The 8,906-nt window shown below is 49.3% G+C and overlaps 1 long non-coding RNA gene across 2 annotated transcripts; it reads left to right on the forward strand.

The window, feature by feature from the left end:
* Window positions 1–779: 779 nt before the first annotated feature.
* LOC116270712 lies at window positions 780–7,370 on the forward strand. Of its 2 annotated transcripts, none has more exons than XR_004178872.1 (2): window positions 780–895; window positions 1,896–7,370. It is a non-coding gene; the product is annotated as an uncharacterized LOC116270712 (long non-coding RNA). The 2 variants fall into 2 exon arrangements; XR_004178873.1 differs by lacking the exon at window positions 780–895 and adding an exon at window positions 923–1,572.
* Window positions 7,371–8,906: the final 1,536 nt, after the last annotated feature.

The following is an 8,906-nucleotide window of genomic DNA, read 5'->3' on the forward strand; positions in this document are numbered from 1 at the left end:
CAGCGTATTCAGGTAATCACCAGCTCGCTCTTTCTGCCTAGGGTATCTGCAGAAAGTGAGATATTAAGCTGGGATCCACGGAGCTTTGAGGAGTTTCAGAATTCCCTGAAATATTGTGCAAAATTATATTTCCGTATGCATGTGCATTTTTTGAAGAGAGGGTCCATAGCTCTTCTGCAATTCTCAGAAGGGTGTAGATACAAGAAAAGGTTAAAAACAGTACTTGAAATTTCCGAATTAGAATTTACAGGTAGACTGGAGCATCTGTGCATGTATGTTCTAACAAGCTCTGGAAGTGACTCAGTGCACACCTCGGATCTCTGGACGAGCCCATGGAGGCCTTGAGATGCCAGCCTCGAGAGCTTCCCACCCTTTTCCCACCCCTCGATTCTCCACCCCCATTTTACAAGGAGTCACCAGCCTCCCCACAGTCTCCACTGCCCTGGAAGAAATATGGCGAGGCAAGGTCAGAGGAACAGGGGGAAATCAGAATATCTTGCAGACTCTGGAGTCTCCTTCAGAGACAGGGTGGGTGGGAGCTGCTCTGCCCCAAGTCTAGCGACGGCCACACGGCCTGACAGGTCTGCCGCCCCGCCGCAAGCCTATGGTCAAATTCTGGGAATTTCCGAATCAGTTGGCCGGCCCGGCTGCGGCAGATTTTCCCGGACACGAGCTTGCAGCGCCCGACGCGGCCGCTGGGTGGCGCCGCGCGGGACGCCGAGCGTGGGAAGCGCGGGCGCGCGGGCAGGCTGAGCTCACACGCCCGGGAAGCGGCCGCCGCGGAGCCGGCGTCCGCAGCGGCTGCGCATCTCGGGCCTGCAGCGGGGCGCTTGGCGGGCGGGGGTGGGGGGGAGCCGGTTTGCGCAGTACCCCCGGAGGGAGGAAGGCCGCCGAGGTAAGCGCCGGGACCTGGCCAGGTGGGAGTGGGCACCTTGGGCCGGGCCTGCAGGGCGGTCCCCGAGCGTCCCGGGGTAGGGTGGGCTCCCTGGGGACGATGCCGGAGGCCCCGGCCGCGCTCCGGTCCCGCCCCACCCCGGCTGCAGCGCGGCCTCGGGGCGCTGCTGGCCTCGCCGCGGGGGTGGGAGCGGTCGCGGCCTGGAGCAGCTCCGGGCGGGCCCCGGGCTCTGGGGCCAGGGCCAGCTGCGCTCAGGGGTGAGTGAGCAGCCCCCGGGCCCTCAAGTGAGCCCCTGCCCACTCCCCACCTTGCATTTCTCCTCTCCGCAGTGGGCGTGGTGCCCTTTTGCTGCAGAGGGGGCGCCCAGAGTTGAGGAAGGCTGCGGGGGAGAGGGCAGAGACAGGTGGTTGAGGGGGCGAGGGCTGGTGCGCCAAGGCTCGAGGTATTAATGCGTATTTCTTTTTGCCCCCTTCTTCAGGGGGCGCAGAGGTCCGTGTGGAGGAGGAGGCGGGAAGGCCAGAGGCATAGCTCAGGAGAGGGCAGGTGCTGCAGGAGATCACTTGGCTCTGTCCCTGTTCAACTCCCCCCCACCCCTGCCAAATTAATAAAGTGGGTGTGGTGATGACAGTGGAGGAGTTTGATGAAGACCTGGCCCAAACTGCCCAGAACTGCCCCAGGTCGGCCGCCTAGTCCCGCGTGTATATCTGGGAGCCGCAGACTGAGCATTCTGTAGAGGGAGGGGGAATATTCGAAGGAGCTACAGCCACTGAGGCAGCTCCAGACATAGGGGATGCGGGGCAATCTTCGGGCTCACAGCCCAAGTTCATAGATGGTGAACTGGCCAGGAATGGTGGGAGATGGGGGCTGTAGGGAAATAGGGTAATTTCCTTGGGACCCCTTCCTTCCAGCTTTGCAACCCTAGACCAAAATTTGGGATCTGGCGTTTGTCAAATGTGCTTATTTTTTTTTTCTTTCCCTTTCGGTTTGTTTTGTTTTCTAGAGAAACAGCAAGTGACAGAGCAGAGGAACGGCTGACCCAGCCAATCCTGGAGCTGCTGCTGCAGCACTTGTTCCCCAAACAAGTGCTCCTACATTCTGGTAGGACAGAGAGGAGGGGGCTACTGGCCCACACCCCTCCCCTGCCCTGGACCCCCTGGCTGCTGCCCTGCGGAAAGGGCAGTTAGGCTGCCTCAGGCCGGATGAGCAAAGGCTGCCATGGGCCAGGGTGGTGACGGTTTTGCGGCCCCTCCCTGCTGCCCCGTGTGGGAAGAAGAGCACAGAGCTTGGCACGTTTCTCTCTGTGTCCTCTGGGCTGGAAGGAGCAGGTATAGACAGGGCCCAGGCAGCCAGGGCCTGGTGCTGCTTTGGCATCGGTGGCAGGAGGGCTGAACCTCCAGCCCCTTGGGTTTGGTTCCACCCCTGGCCTGTCCCTGGCACTCGACAACTGCTCCTGTGTGCTTATTGGTGCCACCATGTTATATAACGCTTATATAATCTTCCAGGGCGAGCACTGTGTCTCCGCTCTCAGGTCACGCAGACACGGTGTCCGTGTGGGAGGCAGGATCTGTGGAAGCCTGTGGGTGAACCTACTCCCCCCATCCCTAGCCTGGCTCCTTCTCCTGATCTCAGGCATAGGATGGGGGCTGGGAGACCCAGGTCCCTCTCCACACCAGCTGTGTGGGATGAGAATATGGTTGGCTGGGCAGTTTTCCTCACCTTCCTGCCCCACTAGTCCCACTTGCCCTGTCTGGTAGAGCAGATGCCATCCTTGTGCTTTGAGACCAGCTCTTTGTTTTGGGGGACCCCTGGCATGGCAGGTGGCATGGTGAGATGAACCCCAAAATGTTGCAGTGGAAGAACACATGGTACTTAGGATTGGATAAAGAGAGGGAGAAATTAGCTCTGCCTTTGAGGTTTCGAGCAAGGGTAACCAGAAGGATGGTGGTGGCATTACAAGAGATTTGGAGCAGGCCCAGGGGCTAGGGGATGGTCAGGGAAGGGTGTACAGGGAAGTAGATCAGACAGCAAAGATAAACATGGTGTTCTTTTACTGTACTCTCCACTGGGCTGTCCCTGGTTACCAGGGCAACAGAAGCAGTGATGAAAATCATGTCTTTCGTTCAGTGGAAAAATCTGGCTCCTCCTCCTGGCTCTTCCTTCTCTAAATCGCCTGTGACCCATTGAGAGGGTTGTACTTCCAAGGATCAGAGAGAGACCCCAGCATGTTTTCATCATGCCCCCCTTTTCCCAGTCTTTTTTATCATCTCCCCTCTTCTTGCATCCCCTGTCTCCCCCCACAGCTTGGCAGTTGGCAGTTGCGTAGGAGTTGGAGTAGATGCAGGGGGAAGGGCATGGACGTCATCACAGGGCAGAGTGAGCAGAGCGTGGGCAGAGATGTGGATGCAGGAATGCCTGGCACATGAGGAGGGTCCAGCATTGATGAGCTAGATGGAGCCAAAAGCCTGTTTCTGGACTGGTAGGAGCTAAGGTAGGCAGGGTAAGATGATGGAGGGCCTTCAGAGTTCAGCAGTCTGGGTTCAAGGGAGTAGGAACTAGGAAGGGCATGAGGTTTCTTGTGTAGTCATCTTGTGATGAAAACTACCAAACCATATCCCTTTTTGAAGTTAAGATTTTTGTTTAAGTTTTATCTTTCATCTTATGATGAAAACTGTGATTCATTCATTCAGCATTTATTGTGTGTCCCCCATATTAGGTGAGGTTCTGGGAACTGGAAAGCGAAAGGTGAGTAGCGCTGGACCTTGACCTTGAAGAGACTGTGGTGAATGGAAGGAGGATGAGTATATGGGGGGAGATCTGGCATTGTTGCAAGCCTGGAATCTGGGGTCCCCAGCAGGAGACTAGCAACATACCAGATTGGGAGGTGATAGGTTAGGGTGGAGCCTATGGAAATGAAGAGGAAGAGGTAATTTAGAGTGCTACTTTGGCTTGAGAACAGGACATGGGGAAGAGGAAGTGCTGAAATTTTGAACCTTACTGATTTATAGAAATAGAAACATTAGAGTTCAAACTTGTTTTGGGGAGTCATATTTGATTTTCTTTTAGACATGTTGCCTTCAAGATGATGGCAGGTTATCCAAATAAAAATGTTTATGGTCAGGCAAGTAAAATATGCAATGGAAGTCCATTCTGGGAAAAGATTTGAAGGATATTGGATTATGAAGCTTGAAGGTGGGTAGAGGTAGATCCTAGGGCCTGGGGCATTACCTGGAATTGAGTGAGGCTGTATGCCTTGTACTGGTTTATTATCCCAGGGCTTGCCCAGACCCTGGACATTTCTGCTAACAAACACCCACATCTTCTACCAAACCATATCCCTTTTTGAAGTTAAGATTTTTGCTTACGTTTTCCTCTCCCTAGTAACTATGTCCAGGTATACCTGGAAACACACACACACACGCACGCACTTATTTCCCCAAGCTCTTGTACCATTTGCTTATAGCCCGGGACTGTGCTGTAGAAATGCGCCACAAGTCTTTGGCCTCTTCCAGCATGCTGTTTGTCACCCTGGAGGAGTAAGAGCACTGGACAGAGAGGCGACTTTTGCTAGCTACATAATCTTGGTCACACCACTTCCTTTTCCAGGCCAAGTGTCTAGTCTAAGGGATCTAGCTTCTTTCAGTTTTGAAGCCCTCTGATTTGATGTCTGGAAAGCTTTTTCTACCTTTGCCCAGGTTTCTGATGCAGATCAGGCTTTTTGAACAAGTAGCCTAGATTTCTTAGTGCCTTGTGGGAGGGACTGGTAGGGATGGAGGCCTAGTCCCCAGAGTGGGTCCCTGTCTTCAGGGTGGATAGGAGCCCTCCAAGTGGATAGGAGCCTCTGTTCCTCTTTAGAGCATGGAAATACTGGAAAAGCAGGTTTTCCCAATGACCAGGGGTTGCAAGCTGTGGCCCATGGGCCCGATCCCTGTTTTTGTAAATAAAGTTTCACTGGAACAGAGACATGCCCGTTTGTATGTCTGAGACTGGTTTCATGCTACAATGGCATAGTTGAGTAATTGCAAGGGAGCCTGTATGCCCCATAAGTCTAAAATATTTACTATCTTGCCCTTTAGGATAAAAAATAAAACTTGCCAACCCCTGCTGTAGACTACCAGAAAGGTGCTTGGCCTTTTACTGGGGATGCTAACGATGGCTGTTTCAGATTTCTAGGGTTCTTAAAGATTCTGTGTTGGGCCTGTCTTTGTGATCCCATGAGAGCATGATCTGATAGTTGAAATAGTAGTAGATTATTAGAGTCAGCTCAAAAATAGTCATTCTGTATCTAGGAAAGCGCTTTCATTTTCAGCCTTTTCCCTGGAGCCTGGAGGCCTGAGCTCCTCAGCAGGACTGGGTTTGACAAGCTACTGTCCCTCTCATTCTGATTTCCCAGGGCAGTGCAGAGGATATACTGGACTGACCCAAGCCTAGTGTTGGGTGAGGAGAAGGGAGGCTTATTGGTTCCACCTGTCCTGTAGGATCTTCCCCTGATATCTCTGTTGCTTCTGATCTCACTGGCACCTTTAATGCCAAGGTCCTGGAGATGCCACCGCAGAGAGAGTCGGCAACCCAGCCTGGCATGTCTGTCTGAATCTGGCACTTATCCACTCTGTCGGAATAAGGCCCTGGGCTTGGCGTCTGTAGGATGTGTGTCTGTGTTGGCTTGGGACTGGAATCAGCATTGAGTATTCCTGCAGCCAACGTTTATGGAGTCCTCCTGTGTCCTAGTTTCCACCTTTTTGACCTGATCCTCAAGCCGGAGTCTTGCTGAAACTCCTAGCTAGGAACAGGGCTAAAGTTCTCACTGCTGCAGAACAGCAGCAGCCCAGCAGTTGGGGCAGTTCTGCTCAGGGCTGAGATAGGAAGTGAGACACGTCGGTAGCAGGAGGAAACCACGTGCTGAAAGTAGCAGGGGGAAGGGAGGTGACTGAGGTTGATTCTCATTGCACTTGGTAGGGAGGAGGCCAGCAGTGGGAGGAGGGAGCAGACAGTCCGCAATAGCAAAGAAGACAGAAGTCAAGCACACCTAGAGCTGCTTTTAGCTGGTAATGGTAACTCTGGCTCTAGGAGCATTCCTTCATACCTCCCCGACACAGTTTCCCCAGAGGCTGTTATAATGAAAACATTCTCTCTCAAATATCTTTTCATTTGTAGGGTTTAGGGTGACCCCATACTATATGGTCTTAAACTTATGTTGAGACAAGTATACTGACTTGGATAAATAAATATCTTTTACCAGATATTTATTAAAGATCTATTACATGGTAGGCACTGTGTGAAGTTCTCAGGATACAGAAGTAAGTAAAAGATTCGCAGTTTGATCTGGAAGGTTTATGGGCAGCTGAACCAATCTTAATTCTGTCTGTACTGGATCACATGCTTCAAGAGAACATGTCTGTATCTGTCTTGTTCTTTGCTGTCACCCCAGTGCTAAGTACAGAGCTTGGCACACGATAGGCCTCAGATATTTATTGGTTGACCCATCCTTGTTTGATCTGTCCTGGAAATGTGCAGGAGGGATCTGAGTGGGTAAGTGGAGGAAGAGAGCTGCTTAACGCAGCAAGTGTGACAGATTTGGGGGAAGATGGACGTACTCGGATATAGGATGATGACTGCCTTTAAGTGACTGCCTTTAAGGAAAAGAGAAGGGTTAAAGCCGTGTGGGCATGACAGAATCCATTGGCGTTAGGGCCATGAGAAGGAAGGAATATGACCTGGCTACAAAGGTGGGTTAGAGGTAGTCAGGATCATTGGATAAAGCAGAGGGCCACCAGAATAGTGAAGAACTAACAAGCGGCAGAGAAGAGAAGAGTGGAGGGAGAATAGGGGCCATTGTGAGAGGAAACATGGAGACCTCTTCAGGCCTAGGATGAAAGCAGAAATGACACAAGCGAGTCTCCGATGAACATGATGGCAGGGATAAAGAAAAGATGGGACTCTCAGCTCTGTTCTGCCAGTCTCCTCAGAAATGACTGTGTCCATGTATGACTAAAAATGCCTCTCAGTTATTTTCCAACAGTGCGGCAAATGCAAGGAAATTAACTGTGGTTTGACATTATGGTTAGTCTTTTTTTTTTTTTTTTTTTTTTCAAATTTGTCAATGGAGATTTTCACAGGTACACAAAGAATTAGCGTAATACACCTCAATGTTCCCATCCCCCGGTTTTTTGACACATAATCAACACATGGCTTTTCTCATTTCTTTCATACCTTCACCCACCTTTTCCTTACCCCCTTCTTGGATTATTTTATAGCAAGTCCTAGATCCTGTATTATTTTATCCATGAATACTTTTTAATGTATCTCTAAAAGATAATATCTTTTAAAAACATAACCCTAGTGGTATTATTACACCTTGAAAAAGCACAGTCATTCCTAAATGTCTCCTGTCATCCAAATATCCAAATAATGTTTAAATTTCCTTTGTAGTCTCAATTTCTTTCTTTCTTTCTTTCTTTCTTTTTTTTTTTTTGGAAAACAGCAGGTTGGTTTGAGTCAGGCTCCAAACAAGATCCGTATGTTTCATTTAGTTGATGACATCTTCAAAGCTCTGTTAATAAAGATTATGGTCATTCTTAAAAGAATTGATGTTTTGCAATTCTACCTTTTAGATTTACTTAGCTGCCCACCATTCTTCCCAGTCAACTGCCATCAACAGCTTCCTGAGTTTTGTTAGATGGTTTTTATGATTTTGAGCATTTTTTCATGATCCCTCTTGCCTTTATGGTGTAATGTAGCTCGTCATTTTTCCCTTCCTTCAATAGATATTTCTTGCGAGCCTGCTCTGTTCCAGGAGCTGTACTGGACACTGGGCCTACACCTGTGAAAAGGACAGACAGGGCCCAACGCCTGGAGCTTACAGTTTGACCGCAGGAGAGCTGCTGCTTGGCAGTTTTCCCCGTGTGTTCACCCCAGCTGAGCAGTGTGACCACAACCGTCACTTCTGTGCAGGCAGACCTGCCACGTTTTAGAGCATGGTGTTCATGCTCTCATGTTGTCATTTTATGTAGTTGATAAAGGTGCCCCTAGCATGTTCAAGAAGCCAGACGTGGCTTCTGTGGCAGGACTATGTCTCATAGCCACGCGACCCGGCATTTTAACTGTGGTGCTGCCTGGGCTCTGAGCGTATCCATGTAACACTTTTGGGCTTGAGTGTGTATAGCTCGGAAAGTTAAAATGGAGAGCTTCCTGAATGGGTGGATTGTAGAGAGGCTAAATGAACACGTTTAAAGAGAGGGGCTCTGAATTGTTACAGGGCTTGTCAAACGCCAAGTGTTGCTAACGTGTTTGAGCAAATTGGATGTTTCTGTGGCTTTGTGGACTTCAGGTTGGTTTGGGGCTTTTGCCTGTTCCAAATAGGCTACCTGCCAGCCTTTCAGATGACAGGCCCACTTTCTTGATTTGCTGTTTGTTATGTATTGGGTAGCCAGTCTGCCTCAGTAGCCAAATATGATGGTACAATTCAGGCCTGTCTTGCTGATAAAACTTTTAACTGATTTACATTTCTTTATGTAAGTAAATTATCAGACTCTGATTCCTGTGATGCTCTGATTTTGAGAATGGTCCATGATTCTTTTTACATTTTTGCATTTTCAGTTCAAGTGCAACTGTATTGTAGTTACTGGATTATAGTGTCTGAGCCTTTAAAAAAAATCTTAGTTAATAAAAGTATATTTTCAGATACAAGACCTAGTAGCCTTATGATACCTTGTCCCTAAAGGCTACATGTTCAGCCTCTGAGGATATGTTTTGTTTTCTTTCAGTTAAGAGGTCTTTAATTATTTCGATTGTGTGCCCATATCAGTTAAAACTTTTGAGCAATTCCCCTTGTTTGTGTGTGTATTTATAATTTATAAAAAGCAGTGCTGTGCTAAAATACATTATAGTATTATAAAACACAAAACAAAAGACTTCAAATGGCTAGGATATATAGTATTCCCTACCTTCTTCCTAAGTGAAGTCTTCATGGTTCTGTCCAAGGGCAGCCTTCTACTTTGCCCTAAATTTCAATTCC

The sequence above is a fragment of the Papio anubis genome, chromosome 1 (assembly GCF_008728515.1).
Source record: "Papio anubis isolate 15944 chromosome 1, Panubis1.0, whole genome shotgun sequence".
NCBI lineage: Eukaryota > Metazoa > Chordata > Mammalia > Primates > Cercopithecidae > Papio > Papio anubis.